The following is a 15,863-nucleotide window of genomic DNA, read 5'->3' as shown; positions in this document are numbered from 1 at the left end:
TAGAGTTACATAGATACTATAGCCAATGTGATGCCATGAAAAATGGAGTTAGGTTAAGAAAATGGCTACCGCCACATAGGTACCTTTCTAATGCAGACTCTAGATTTTACAGGATACTACGGAACAAAGTCAACATCAAAAATCACATTTAGAACTGAGAAAAAATTCTTTATTCAGGATCCTAGTACACATGGCAACTAGTACCTTCATGAATTTTCGAATACAGAATAGTTTCAATAATAAAAAAATGAATCTGCAAGTCTTTAATTTTCCTCCTGACTCTATAAATCCATGCATGTATAAATGTATTTAATGAGAAAATAAAGGTTAAGATATTTTAGTTTACCTTATTCAACAGACAATAAAATATACTTAAAATACCCTTAAAACTTTGAAAAAATAATTAAGGCAGCAAATATTTATCTTAGAAAGCACTTCAGAAAACTGATGCAAAATAGTAAAAGAGAAATATTTCTGTAAATTGGGCTAAATGCTTTGTCAAACCAACAGCTATATTTTTAAGATTAAGTCCTTTACTAATATCTTTTGTTTCATTTTTTAATCAGTTATGAAGATCCACAATCACTAACAATAGCCTTTAAGGGAGATTCCACTGGCAGACATATATTTTAGTGTTAGCAAAATTCTACCCTAAACTGGGGTGGAAAAAAGCCACAGCAAGCTAAAAGCTAAGGGAAAGAGAGGTAGCCCTGAATGAATTAACTCAATAAGAATAAAACAAAGCGAAAGCAGCAGAAATGCAAACATGGAGGAGAATTCTGGTCTCACAAAAACGTTTCTACTTTGTATGTACCCCAAATACTTTAGAAATGAATCATTTTTTTTTTTAATCTGGAGTTTCCAGTTGAGGAAAGGAGAAATGAGAAGTCAAGTGTATTCAGTTCTCTATAGAGTAGTAAAAGATTGCTCGCCCAAAATGCAGAGAAAACATCAAGCAGGGCTTTATGGCACCACTTTGTCAGGTCGCTTGCTGAGTTGGATGGATGGCTTACAACTATTTCAGGATGCTGAAGAGACTAACACATCAGGGAGAAAAGAAGAAAGAAAAATAGGAGGAAATGGCATAAGAATATAACAAACAAGAGAAAGGAAAGCAAAAAGTGAAAAACAACTTCCAAAAAAAAAATCACAGTCTAGAAATACATTTTTTTCCATAAGGGAAAAAAGAATCTAGCTCTTCTTAAAATTCTGATACCCCAAAAGTTTAATTTCAATCACTTCCTTAATAATTCTGAAGTTTTTATCTTATGCTGAAGACAGAGAATACCAAAATTCAGGTATAGGGTATAAATTCTTAAACTAAACATAGGGAAAAAAATACCAGTTATTTCCTACTCTAAACAAAATGGAGATGAAAATTTCTTTGAAAACTTCAAAGATAAGCTACAGCCTTTTATGTAAATATAAATAAAAATACCAATCTTACAGCAATTGTGGTTTTCAACAAGAAAACATGCCAAATATTACTTCATGTAAACCTAAAAATAAGCTGCAAAGCAATAGAATGCTAATATCAAATTAAGAAGACAAAGACAACAAAGTTCTACGCCTAACAAGCTACTAAGAATTAAAGTTGCAGCAAATAAAACACATATAACAATATTTGCCTTTTTTGAAAAGATATAATTAACATATGACAAATTACCTTCAGGTGAATGTGATTCAATATATGTATATATTGTGAAATGTTCGCTATAATATGTCTAGTTCACATCTATCATCACACACATTTTTTTTCTTATAATGAGAACTTTTAAGATTTAGCCTTTAGCAGCTTTCAAACACACAGTACAGTATTATTACCTATAGTTACTACATGGTACATTACATCCCCACGACTTACTTATTTTAAATGGGAAGATTATACCTTTGAGCCCCTTGACTCATTTCACCCACACACCAACCCTGCTTTGCCACCAATCCGCTCTCTGCTTCTGTGTGTTTAGGTTTTTTGTTTTTGTCATTCTACATATAAATGAGATTATACAGTATTTGTCTTTCTCTGTATGACTTATTTCACTGCTCTGCCTCTAAACTGCAATAATGTTAGGGAAGTAGTTATCTACTAGAATGAGGTAAAGTCAGAAGTATGACAGCCAACATACTGTTCAGATATTGTTCTGAGTCTCACATTTTATTACGTAACTTTACACTGAGAAATACACTCTTGGATTAAAGATGGAGCCAAGAGAGGTGAGACAGAGGCTTCCTCCTAAAACCCCATATAATACAAAAATATAATTAAAACAACTAATTCTGAAAGAGCAACAGGAAAGAGGACTCTGCCAGACTGCATACCCCTAGAGAAATGAGCAGACTTCACCGAACGGGGTAATGTACCAGAGCTGTGACCCAGCAGGACCCAAGTCCTTCCCCCAACCAGCTCACCAGCTGGAGGAAGAGAAACGGAGCAGGAAGGGAGTGGAGGCCTGGGACTGCTGAATACCTAACTCCAAAGATCTGCTCTGGGAGCACAAACCTACATTTCATGGTGTTTTCATGATACTCTCCTGATTAGGGGATTGGAAAGCTAAGACAGGCAGAATTCCTGGAGAGACAGAGATTCCAGCCGCTTGTGGAAAGCAGGGATCTATATCCAGCTGCTCTGGGGCAAAAGAAAGGCAGGCAGTCTGAGAGACTTCCTGACACCAAGAGGGCGGCTAAAGGGGCAAGGACTGCACAGAGCTTAGTGCTCAGGAGAAAGGACAGGTAGACAAAATTATGCAGGTGCACTCTGCCCAGCACGTTGGGAGTTTTCATGATTTCCAGGTGCTATACCTCCCTGGCTGGCTACACAGCTCCAAGGACCTGCTCCATGAAAGACAACCTACTGCGCCTTTCTCCCGGTCAGCCCCACCTGACTCGCAAATCGGCAAACCCAACCATGTCGATAGGCCAGCCAGAGGGAAGATCTGTCTGCAGCAACTACAAACACAAACCACAGAGGCTTATACCTGTGTGCTCGGCCCACTGATTCAGGCAGAGGTGACAAGTATACCAGCCGGGAAGCAGGACACAGCTCTTTCCTCCCACCAGGCACCAACACCACTCCCATGCAACCCCTGTCATTGCTTCAAGGGCTGAGCAGCTCCAGAAACTAGAGCTTCTGGAAACTAAACGGTGCCATATAGAAATATGAAACGACAAAGGAACATGGTTCAGAGTAAAATTAATATAACTCCAGAGAAAGATAACGTGGACCTCATGACTCTTCCTGAAAGGGAGTTCAAAATTAAAATCATTAACATGATAATGGAGGTACAGAAAGACATTCAAGGACTCAGGAATGAATTCCGGTTGGAGATCCAATTTTGAAGAGTACAATGCAGAGTATTAAAAGCGGACTGCATACAGTGGAAGAGACGATAAATGAAATAGAAACTAGGGAAGAGGAATACAAAGAAGGTGAGGCACAGAGAGAAAAAATATCTCAAAGAATGAAAGAATATTGAGAGAACTCAATGACCAATCCAAACAGAACAATATTCGCATTATATGGGTACTAGAGGAAGAAGAGAGAGAAAAAGGGACAGAAAGTGTCTGTGAGGAGGCAATTGCTGAAAATTTCCCCAGTCTGGGGAAGGAGATAGTCTCACAACCATGGATCCACAGATCTCCCAACACAAGGGACCCAAGGAAAACAACACAAAGACATACACTAATTAAAATGGAAATAAGATCACATACAAAGGAAGGTCCATCAGGCTAACATCAGACACCTCAGCAGAAATCTTATAGACCAGAAGGGAGTGGCATGATGTATTTAATGAAATCCAGCAGAAGGGCCTGGAACCAAGATTACTTTATCCAGCAAGATTATCGTTTAAATTTGAAGGAGGGATTAAACAATTCCCAGATAAGCAAAAGCTGAGAGAATTTACCTCCCACAAACCATCTCTACAGTCTGTTTCAGAGGGACTGCTATAGGTGGAAGTGTTCCTAAGGTTTAATAGCTGTCACCAGAGGTAATAAAACCACAGTAAAGAAAGTAGAACAGCTAATTACTAAGCAAATGCAAAATTAAACTAACTATCCCCAAAGTCAATCAACACATAGACAAAAAATACAGAATATGATACCTAATATATAAAGAATGGAGGAGGAAGAAAAGGAGAACAAAAAGAAAAGAACCTTTAGATGGTGTCTGCAATAAGATATTAAGTGAGTTAAGTAAGACTCTTAGATAGTAAGGAAGTTAACCTTGAACCTTTGGTAACCACAAATCTAAAGCCTGCAATGGCAATAAGTACATACCTATTGATAATCCAGCAGAAGGGCCTGGAACCATGTAAATGGACTGAATGCACAAATCAAAAGACATAGAGTCACCGAATGTATAAAAAAACAAGAACCATCTATATGCTGCCTAAAAGAGACTCACTTTAAACCCAAAGACATACACAGACTAAAAGTGAAGGGATGCAAAAACATATTTCATGCAAATAACAGAGAGAAAAAAGCAGGAGTCGCAGTACTTGTATCAGACAAAATAGACTTCAAAACACAGAAAGTAACAAGAGACGAAGAAGGACATTACATAATGATAAAGGGGTCAATCCAACAAGAAGATATAAACATTATAAATATCCATGCTCCTAACACAGGAGCACCCACATAGGTGAAACAAATACTAACAGAATTAAAAGGGGAAATAGAATGCAATGCATTCATTCAAGGAGACTTCATCACTCCCCTCACACTGAAGGACAGATCAACCAGACAGAAGATAAGTAAGGAGACAGAGGCACTGAACAACACAACAGAACAGATGGACCTAACAGACATTTACAGAACTCTACACTCAAAAGCAGCAGAATGTATATTCTTCTCATGTGCACATGGACCATTTTCAAGAACTGATCATATACTAGGCCACAAAAAGAACCTCAGTAAATTCAATAAGACTGAAATTGTACAAACCAGTTTCTTAGACCACAAAAGTATGAAACTAGAAATAAATTACACAAAGAAAATGAAAACTACCAGAAACACATGGAGGCTTCACAACATGCTCCTAAATAACCTATGGATCAATGACCTAATAAAAACAGAGATCAGGCAATATATAGAGACAAATGACAACAACAATTCAACACTGCAAAATCTGTGGGACGCAGCCAAGGCTGTGCTAAGAGGAAAGTATACTGCAATACGGGCCTACCTCAGGAAAGAAGAACAATCCCATATAAGCAGTCTAAACTCACAATTAATGAAACTAGAAAAAGAAGAACAAATGAGGGCCAAAGGCAGTAGAAAGAGGGACATAATAAAGATTAGAACAGAAATAAATAAAATCGAGAAGAATAAAACAATAGAAAGAATCAATGAAAGCAAGAGCTGGTTCTTCGAGAAAATAAACAAAATAGATAAACCCCTAGCCAGACTTATCAAGAAAAAAAAGAGTCTACACACATAAACAGAATCAGATATGAGAAAGGAAAAATCACTACGGACACCACAGAAATGCAAAGAATTATTAGAGAATACTATGAAAAATTATATGCTAACAAACTGGATAACCTAGAAGAAATGGACAACTTTCTAGAAAAATACAACCTTCCAAGGCTGACGAAGGAAGAAACAGAAAATCTGAATAGACTGATTACCAGCAGAGAAATTGAACTGGTAATCAAAAACCTACCTAAGAACAAAACCCCTGTATCAGATGGCTTCACTGCTGAATTTTACCAAACATTTAGTGAAGACCTAGTACCCATTCTCCTTAAAGTTTTCCAAAAAATAGAAGAGGAGGGAATACTTCCAAACTCATTCTATGAGGCTAGCATCACTCTAATACCAAAACCAGGCAAAGACACCACAAAAAAGGAAAATTACAGACCAATATCCCTGATGAACATAGATGCAAAAATACTCAACAAAATATTAGTACACCAAATTCAAAAATACATCAAAAAGATCATCCATCATGATCAAGCAGGATTTATGCCAGGGATGCAAGGATGGTACAACATTTGAAAATCCATAAACATCATTCACCACATCAACAAAAAGTAGCACAAAAACCACACATTCATCTCCAAAGATGCTGAAAAAGCATTTGACAAAATTCAACATCTGTTCATGATAAAAACTCTCAACAAAATGGGTATAGAGGGCAAGTACCTCAAAATAATAAAGGCCATATATGATAAACCCAGAGCCAACATTATTCTTAACAGTGAAAAGCTGAAATCTTTTCCTTTAAGATCGGGAACAAGACAGGATGCCCACTCTCCCCACTTCTATTCAACATAGTACTGGAGGTCCTAGCCACGGCATAAAAGGCATCCAGACTGGCAAGGAAGAAGTCAACCTGTCCCTGTTTGCAGATGACGTGATATTGTACATAAAAAAACCCTAAAGAATCCACTCCAAAACTACTAGATCTAATATCTGAATTCAGCAAAGTTGCAGGATACAAAATTAATACACAGAAATCTGTGGCATTCGTATACACTAATGATGAACTAGCAGAGAGAGAAATCAGGAGAACAATTCAATTCACAGTTACATCAAAAAGAATAAAATACCTAGGAATAAACCTACCCAAGGAAGTGACAGACCTATACTCTGAAAACTACAAGACACTGATGAGAGAAATTAAAGAAGATACCAATAAATGGAAACACATCCTGTGCTCAAGGATAGGAAGAATTAATATTGTCAAAATGGCCATCCTGCCTAAAGTAATCTATAGATTCAATGCAAATCCTATCAAAATACCAACAGCATTATTTAATGAACTAGAGAGAATCATCCTAAAATACATATGGAACCAAAAAAGACCCCAAATAGCCAAAGCAATCCTGAGAAAGAAGAAAAAAGCAGGGGGAATTACACTCCCCAACTTCAAGGTCTTCTACAAATAATTTGGTACTGGCACAAGAACAGACCCATTAGACCAATGGAACAGAGTAGAGGGCCTGGATATAAACCTAACCATATATGGTGAAATAATATATGATTAAGAGCCATGGACATACAATGGGGAAATGACAGCCTCTTCAACAGCTGGTGTTGGCAAAACTGGACAGCTACATGCGAGAGAATGAAACTGGATTATTGTTTAACCCCATACACAAAAGTAAACTCGAAATGGATTAAAGACTTGAATGTAAGTCATGAAACCATAAAACTCTTAGAAAACAACATAGGCAAAAAGCTCCTGAATATAAGCATGAGCAACCTCTTCCTGAATGCATCTCCTCAAGGAAGGGAAACAAAAGCAAAAATGAAGTCATGGGACTACATCAAACTAAAAAGTTTCTGTACAGCAAAGGACACCATCAACAGAACAAAAAGGCATCCTACAGTATGGGAGAATATATTTGTAAATGACATATCTGACAAGGGGTTAACATCCAAAATATATAAAGAACTTACACACCTCAACACCCAAAAAGCAAATAACCCAAACAAAAAATGAGCAGAGGATATGAACAGACACTTCTCCAAAGAAGATATTCAGATGGCCAACCAGCACATGAAAAGATGCTCCACATAACTAATATCATCAGGGAAATGCAATTAAAATCACAATGAGATAGCACCTCACACCAGTAAGGATGGCCAACATTGAAAAAACTAAGAACAACAAATGCTGGCAAGGATGCAGAGAAAGGGGAACCCTCCTACACTGCTGGTGGCAATGTAAGCTAGTTCAACCATTGTGGAAAGCAATACGGAGGTTCCTCAAAAAACTAAAAATAGAAATACCATTTCACCTGGGGATCCCACTCCTTGTAATTTACCCAAAGAAAACAACTTTTCAGATTTGAAAAGACATTTGCACCCTGATGTTTATCGCAGCACTTTTTACAATAGCCAAGATATGGAAGCAACCTAAGTGTCCATCAGTGGATGAATGGATAGAGAAGATGTGGTAGATATATACAATGGAATACTATTCAGCCATAACAACGAAACAAATCCTACCATTTGCAACAACATGAATGGAGCTGGAGGACATTATGCTCAGTGAAATAAGCCAGGCGGAGAAAGACAAATGCCAAATGATTTCCCTCATTTGTGGAGTATAACAATGAAGCAAAACTGAAGGAACAAAATGGCAGCAGACTCAGAGACCCCAAGAATGAACTAGTGATTACAAAAGGGGAGGGGTGTGGGAGGGCAGGTGGGGAGGGAGGGAGAAGGGGATTGAGGGGTATTATGTTTAGTAAACATGGTGTGGGGGATCACAGGGAGAACAGTCTATCACAGAAAAGGGACATAGTGGATCTCTGGCAACTTGCTGCACTGATGGACAGTGACTGCATTGGGGTATGGGTGGGGACTTGATAATATGGGTAAATGTAGTAACCACATTGTTTTTTCATGTGTAACCTTCATAAGAGTGTTTATCAATCATACCTTAATAGAAAAATTTTTTAAAAAAAGAAATACACTGTCATTTATTCTAAGCTATTTTAAAGACAAAGTTTTTTTCTTTTCAATATAGGCAAATTTCCAGTATTAATAAATTAATATGAGCTTAGAAACAATTTGATAATACTATGAAATATTTAAGTTCATTTGACATCAGCAGAACAAAGAAAGCAAGACATTTACATTGTTAATTCAGACCTCTGTGATCTATTCTCAAATTCCTGGGACAGGGTAGTGTACTGATTCCACAGATGCATTAATTAACTTGTGTTAATTAACAAAACTAAATATGATTCCAAAATATATGCAATAATTATAACTGTTTTTACTTTATTATTATTTTAGATGTTATTCTAAATGGCAACGTTTACAAAAATATCTTCATAAAAAAAGAATGAGAAGTTCTGTTTCATATGATAAACTACTATAATTTCAGCTACAACATGTAAAAACCTTAGAAGTCATGACTACCATTTTTAAACAAGGAAAAGGACCTATCAGAGAACTGAGGTCAAAGGGAAAACTACTACTTCAAAATCAGGAGACAGGCAAATCCAGAAATCATAGCTGAGATCTGCTTACCTGGAGCACACATGTTGGTAGAAACACTTAAATGGTAATTTTGAAGAACTGCTGGAGGCTGACTATGTATAAAGCATGAGCATGAGAAAATCCTTGGGGCTGCAATTTTAGGGGAGCCCCCCAAATTTTCATGGGTTTTACCTTCAGGAATCCCACAAGGTTCTCATATAGAAGAGCTGACAAAACTCCCCATGTGGTTCTGGCAGAGGAAGGGGAAGAGTATGAGTTGTGAAATATACCAGATCATACTCTATCCAAAGGCAGACTTTCTAGGAGTGAAGATTTTAACAGAGCTTTCCCCACCTTTCTCCCACTCCAGCGCCCTCTGGATAAGGGGGAAACCTCTGTGAAGATCACAGCTAAGTCAAAGGCTCACAGGAGCCTGAGACTGAGTCCTAAGATTGTATGCTCAACCTCTCCCACACCTTACCACGCACCAATTGGCTCCAGTGTAAGAGTGGGCAAACAACTCAAAGACCTACAAGATGCAGACTCTCTCTCAAGAGAGAAGCTCAGAGTCAATGGGAGAGACCAAGATGCTAGAGGACTTTGAGGTACCTACAACTACAACAAGCATTAAATACAGCTCAGCTTCCAGCCAGATTAAAGCCTCACACGTAGGCTTACTTACCTGAGTTCCTTCTATCTACACAGCATGCTAAAAGGCAAGAAAAAACAGAGTCTGAAGAGGTATAGCCAGCATATGAACCAGACTCAGACATTTGACAAAGATATTGGATTACTAGACAGGGAATTTCAAATAAGTATGATTAAGAAATAAGAGTTCTAAAGGAAAACATAGAGAACATCCAAGAATAGATGTGTAATATAAGCAGAGAGATAGACGCTTAAAGAATCAAAAGGAAATGTTAGTTATAAAAAACACAAAAGAGGTGGAGCCAGGATGGCGGCATGAGTAGAGCAGTAGATATCTCCTCCCAAAAACACATAGAGCTATGAAAATATAACAAAGAAAAATCATCCTAAAATAGAGACCACAGGACACAGGACAACATCTAGACCACATCCACACCTGCAAGAATCCAGCGCCTTGCGAAGGGGGTAAGATACAAGCCCCGGCCCGGCGGGACCCGAGCGCCCCTCCCCCCGGCTCCCGGCAGGTGTAAAGAAACCGGAGCGGTTTTTTTTTGGCGAGTGCTTTTTGGAAGCCTTAAAGGGACGGGCCCCCATTGCTAGGGAGGCAGGGTGGCGGGACCGGTGAGCAGGTGCCTGGGACCAGCGCCTGAGGACAAAGAATATCCCACGTTTCTCCCTGCGGGACGGGCGGGCGGGTGCCTGAGACCGGCGCCTGAGGACGGAGGAAATCGTGCGTTTTTCCCCTTTTTTCTTTCACTTTTTTGCGAGTGCTTTTTGGAAGCCTAAAAGGGACACGGACCCCGGTGCTAGGGAGGCAGGGCGGCGGAACTGGTGAGCGGATGCCTGGGACCAGCGCCTGAGGACAAAGAATATCGAGCGCTCTTTCCCTGCGGGACCGGTGGCTGGGTGCTTTTTGGAAGACTTGAAAGGACAGGGACCCTGGTGCTAGGGAGACAGGGCAGCAGGACCAGTGAGCGGGAGCCTGGGACTGGCACCTGAGGACAAAAAAAAAAAAATCGTGTGCTTTTTTCTTTTTTTTTCTTTCTGTTCCCACTCTCATTATTGCTGTTGTTGTTTTGGTTTGAAGAGTGCTTTTTGGAAGCCTTAAAGGGGCACGACAGGTCACTTAGACCAGAGGCAGGGAATCTGGGGATCTCTGGGCACTCTAACCCCCTGGGCAGCAGGGAGCACAGAGGCCCCTTACGGAGATAAATAGCCTCCCGGCCGCTCCCCCTCCAACGGGGCTCCACCATTTTGGAGGAACAGCCCCAGCCAGGCCAAGCCCACAGCAACAGTGGAGATAAACCCCATAGCAACTGGGCAGGAAGCAGAAGCCCTGTCTGCGCACAGCTGCCCAGCACAAGCCATTAGAGGTGGCTATTCTCCCAGGAGAAGGCCACAAACCAACAAGAAGGGAAGCTCTTCCAGGTGTCACTTGTACCAGCTCTGCAAACTATCCCTATCACCATGAAAAGGCAAAACTACAGGCAAAGATCACAGAGACAACACCTGAGAGGGAGACAGACCTAACCAGTCCTCCTGAAAAAGAATTCAAAATAAAAATCATGAACATGCTGACAGAGATGCAGAGAAAAATGCAAGAGCAATGGGATGAGATGCAGAGAAAAACGCAAGAGCAATGGGATGAGATGCAGAGAAAAATGCAAGAACAGTGGGATGAAGTCCGGAAGGAGATCACAGATGTCAGGAAGGAGATCACAGAAGTGAAACAATCCCTGGAAGGATTTATAAGCAGAATGGATAAGATGCAAGAGGCCATTGAAGGAATAGAAGCCAGAGAACAGGAACGTATAGAAGCTGACATAGAGAGAGATAAAGGGATCTCCAGGAATGAAACAACACTAAGAGAAATATGTGACCAATACAAAAGGAAAAACATTTGTATTATAGGGATACCAGAAGAGGAAGAGAGAGGAAAAGGGATAGAAAGTGTCTTTGAAGAAATAATTGCTGAAAACTTCCCCAAACTGGGGGAGGAAATAATCGAACAGACCATGGAAATACACAGAACTCCCAACAGAAAGGATCCAAGGAGGACAACACCAAGACACATAGTAATTAAAATGGCAAGGATCAAGGACAAGGAAAGAGTTTTAAAGGCAGCTAGAGAGAAAAAGGTCACCTATAAAGGAAAACCCATCAGGCTAACATCAGACTTCTCGACTGAAACCCTACAGGCCAGAAGAGAATGGCATGATATACTTAATGCAATGAAACAGAAAGGCCTTGAACCAAGGATACTGTATCCAGTACGACTATCATTTAAATATGATGGCGGGATTAAACAATTCCCAGACAAGCAAAAGCTGAGGGAATTTGCTTCCCACAAACCACCTCTACAGGGCATCCTACAGGGACTGCTCTAGATGGGAGCACCCCTAAAAAGAGCACAGAACAAAACACACAACATATGAAGAATGGAGGAGGAGGAATAAGAAGGGAGAGAAGAAAAGAATCTCCAGACAGTGTATATAACAGCTCAATAAGTGAGCTAAGTTAGGCAGTAAGATACTAAAGAAGCTAACCTTGAACCTTTGGTAACCACGAATATAAAGCCTGCAATGGCAATAAGTACATATCTCTGAATAGTCACCCTAAATGTAAATGGACTTAATGCACCAATCAAAACACATAGAGTAATAGAATGGATAAAAAAGCAAGACCCATCTATGTGCTGCTTACAAAAAACTCACCTTAAACCCAAAGATAAGCATGGACTAAAAGTAAAGGGATGGAAAAACATATTTCAGGCAAACAACAGTGAGAAGAAAGCAGTGGTTGCAGTACTAATATCAGACAAAATAGACTTCAAAACAAAGAAAGTAACAAGAGACAAAGAAGGATACTACATAACGATAAAGGGCTCAGTCCAACAAGAGGATATAACCATTCTAAATATATATGCACCCAATACAGGAGCACCAGCATATGTGAAGCAAATACTAACAGAACTAAAGAGGGAAATAGACTGCAATGCATTCATTGTAGGAGACTTCAACACACCACTCACCCCAAAGGATAGATCCACCGGGCAGAAAATAAGTAAAGACACACAGGCACTGAACAACACATTAGAACAGATGGACCTAATAGACATCTATAGAACTCTACATCCAAAAGCAACAGGATATACATTCTTCTCAAGTGCACATGGAACATTCTCCAGAATAGACCACATACTAGCTCACAAAAAGAGCCTCAGTAAATTCCACAATATTGAAATTCTACCAACCAATTTTTCAGACCACAAAGGTATGAAAGTAGAAATAAATTCTACAAAGAAAACAAAAAGGCTCACAAACACATGGAGGCTTAACAACATGCTACTAAATAATCAATGAATCAATGAACAAATCAAAATAGAGATCAAGGAATATATAGAAACAAATGACAACAACAACACTAAGCCCCAACTTCTGTGGGATGCAGCGAAAGCAGTCTTAAGAGGAAAGTATATAGCAATCCAGGCACACTTGAAGAAGGAAGAACAATCCCAAATGAATGGTCTAACATCACAATTATTAAAACTGGAAAAAGAAGAACAAATGAGGCCTAAAGTCAGCAAAAGGAGGGACATAATAAAGATCAGAGAAGAAATAAACAAAATTGAGAAGAATAAAACAATAGCAAAAATCAACTAAACCAAGAGCTGGTTCTTCGAGAAAATAAACAAAATACATAAGCCTCTAGCCCAACTTATTAAGAGAAAAAGAGAGTCAACACAAATCAACATAATCAGAAATGAGAATGGAAAAATCACGACAGACTCCACAGAAATACAAAGAATTATTAAAGACTACTATGAAAACCTATATGCCAACAAGCTGGAAAACCTAGAAGAAATGGACAACTTCCTAGAAAAATATAACCTCCCAAGACTGACCAAGGAAGAAACACAAAAGTTAAACAAACCAATTACGAGCAAAGAAATTGAAACAGTAATCAAAAAACTACCCAAGAACAAAACCCCGGGGCCGGACGGCTTTACCTCGGAATTTTATCAGACACACAGAGAAGACATAATACCCATTCTCCTTAAAGTGTTCCAAAAAATAGAAGAAGAGGGAATACTCCCAAACTCATTCTATGAGGCCAACATCACCCTAATACCAAAACCAGGCAAAAACCCCACCAAAAAAGAAAATTACAGACCAATATCCCTGATGAATGTAGATGCAAAAATACTCAATAAAATATTAGCAAACAGAATTCAACAGTATATCAAAAGGATCATACACCATGACCAAGTGGGGTTCATCCCAGGGATGCAAGGATGGTACAACATTCGAAAATCCATCAACATCATCCACCACATCAACAAAAAGAAAGACAAAAACCACATGATCATCTCCATAGATGCTGAAAAAGCATTTGACAAAATTCAACATCCATTCATGATAAAAACTCTCAGCAAAATGGGAATAGAGGGCAAGTACCTCAACATAATAAAGGCCATATATGATAAACCCACAGCCAGCATTATACTGAACAGCGAGAAGCTGAAAGCATTTTCTCTGAGATTGGGAACCAGACAGGGATGCCCACTCTCCCCACTGTTATTTAACATAGTACTGGAGGTCCTAGCCACGGCAATCAGACAAAACAAAGAAATACAAGGAATCCAGATTGGTACTGAAGAAGTTAAACTGTCAATATTTGCAGATGATATGATACTGTACATAAAAAACCCTGAAGACTCCACTCCAAAACTACTAGAACTGATATCGGAATACAGCATAGTTGAAGGATACAAAATTATCACACAGAAATCTGTAGCTTTCCTATACACTAACAACGAATCAATAGAAAGAAAAATCAGGAAAACGATTCCACTCACCATTGCATCAAAAAGAATAAAATACCTAGGAATAAACCTAACCAAAGAAGTGAAAGACTTATACTCTGAAAACTACAAGTCACTCTTAAGAGAAATTAAAGGGGACACTAATAAATGGAAACTCATCCCATGCTCATGGCTAGGAAGAATTAATATCGTCAAAATGGCCATCCTGCCCAAAGCAATATACAGATTTGATGCAATCCCTCTCAAATTACCAGCAACATTCTTCAATGAATTGGAACACATAATTCAAAAATTCATATGGAAACACCAAAGACCCCGAATAGCCAAAGCAATCCTGAAAAAGAAGAATAAAGTAGGGGGGATCTCACTCCCCAACTTCAAGCTCTACTACAAAGCCATAGTAATCAAGACAATTTGGTACTGGCACAAGAACAGAGCCACAGACCAGTGGAACAGATTAGAGACCCCAGAAATGAACCCAAACATATATGGTCAATTAATATTTGATAAAGGAGCCATGGACATACAATAGCAAAATGACAGGCTCTTCAAAAGATGGTGCTGGCAAAACTGTACAGCTACATGTAGGAGAATGAAACTGGACTATTGTCTAACCCCATATACAAAGGTAAACTCAAACTGGATCAAAGACCTGAATGTAAGTCATGAAACCATTAAACTCTTGGAAAAAAATATAGGCAAAAACCTCTTAGACATAAACATGAGTGACTTCTTCTTGAACATATCTCCCCGGGCAAGGAAAACAACAGCAAAAATGAGCAAGTGGGACTACATTAAGCTGAAAAGCTTCTGTACAGCAAAAGACACCATCAATAGAACAAAAAGGAACCCTACAGTATGGGAGAATATATTTGAAAATGACAGATCCAATAAAGGCTTGCTGTCCAGAATATATAAAGAGCTCACACGCCTCAACAAACAAAAAACAAATAACCCAATTAAAAAATGGTCAGAGGAACTGAACAGACAGTTCTCTAAAAGAGAAATACAGATGGCTAAGAGACACATGAAAAGATGCTCCACATCGCTAAATATCAGAAGAAATGCAAATTAAAACTACAATGAGGTATTACCTAACACCAGTAAGGATAGCTGCCATCCAAAAGACAAACAACAACAAATGTTGGCGAGGCTGTGGAGAAAGGGGAACCCTCCTACACTGCTGGTGGGAATGTAAATTAGTTCAACCATTGTGGAAAGCAGTATGGAGGTGCATCAAAATGCTCAAAACAGACCTACCATTTGACCCAGGAATTCCACTCCTAGGAATTTACCCTAAGAACGCAGCAATCAAGTTTGAGAAAGACAGATGCACCCCTATGTTTATCGCAGCACTATTTACAGTAGCCAAGAATTGGAAGCAACCTAAATGTCCATCGGTAGATGAATGGATAAAGAAGATGTGGTACATATACACAATGGAATACTACTC

At 39.0% G+C, this 15,863-nt stretch overlaps 1 protein-coding gene across 17 annotated transcripts in view; it reads right to left on the bottom strand.

Annotated features, from left to right (window-relative positions):
* Window positions 1–15,863, bottom strand: part of ERC1 (ELKS/RAB6-interacting/CAST family member 1) — a 724,558-nt gene that overhangs the window by 449,950 nt on the left and 258,745 nt on the right. The gene's annotated exons all lie outside the window — the stretch shown is intronic.

Source organism: Manis javanica, chromosome 15, assembly GCF_040802235.1.
Source record: "Manis javanica isolate MJ-LG chromosome 15, MJ_LKY, whole genome shotgun sequence".
Lineage (NCBI taxonomy): Eukaryota > Metazoa > Chordata > Mammalia > Pholidota > Manidae > Manis > Manis javanica.
The sequence above is the reverse complement of the archived record's forward strand: the minus strand, read 5'-3'. Positions and strand labels throughout refer to the sequence as shown.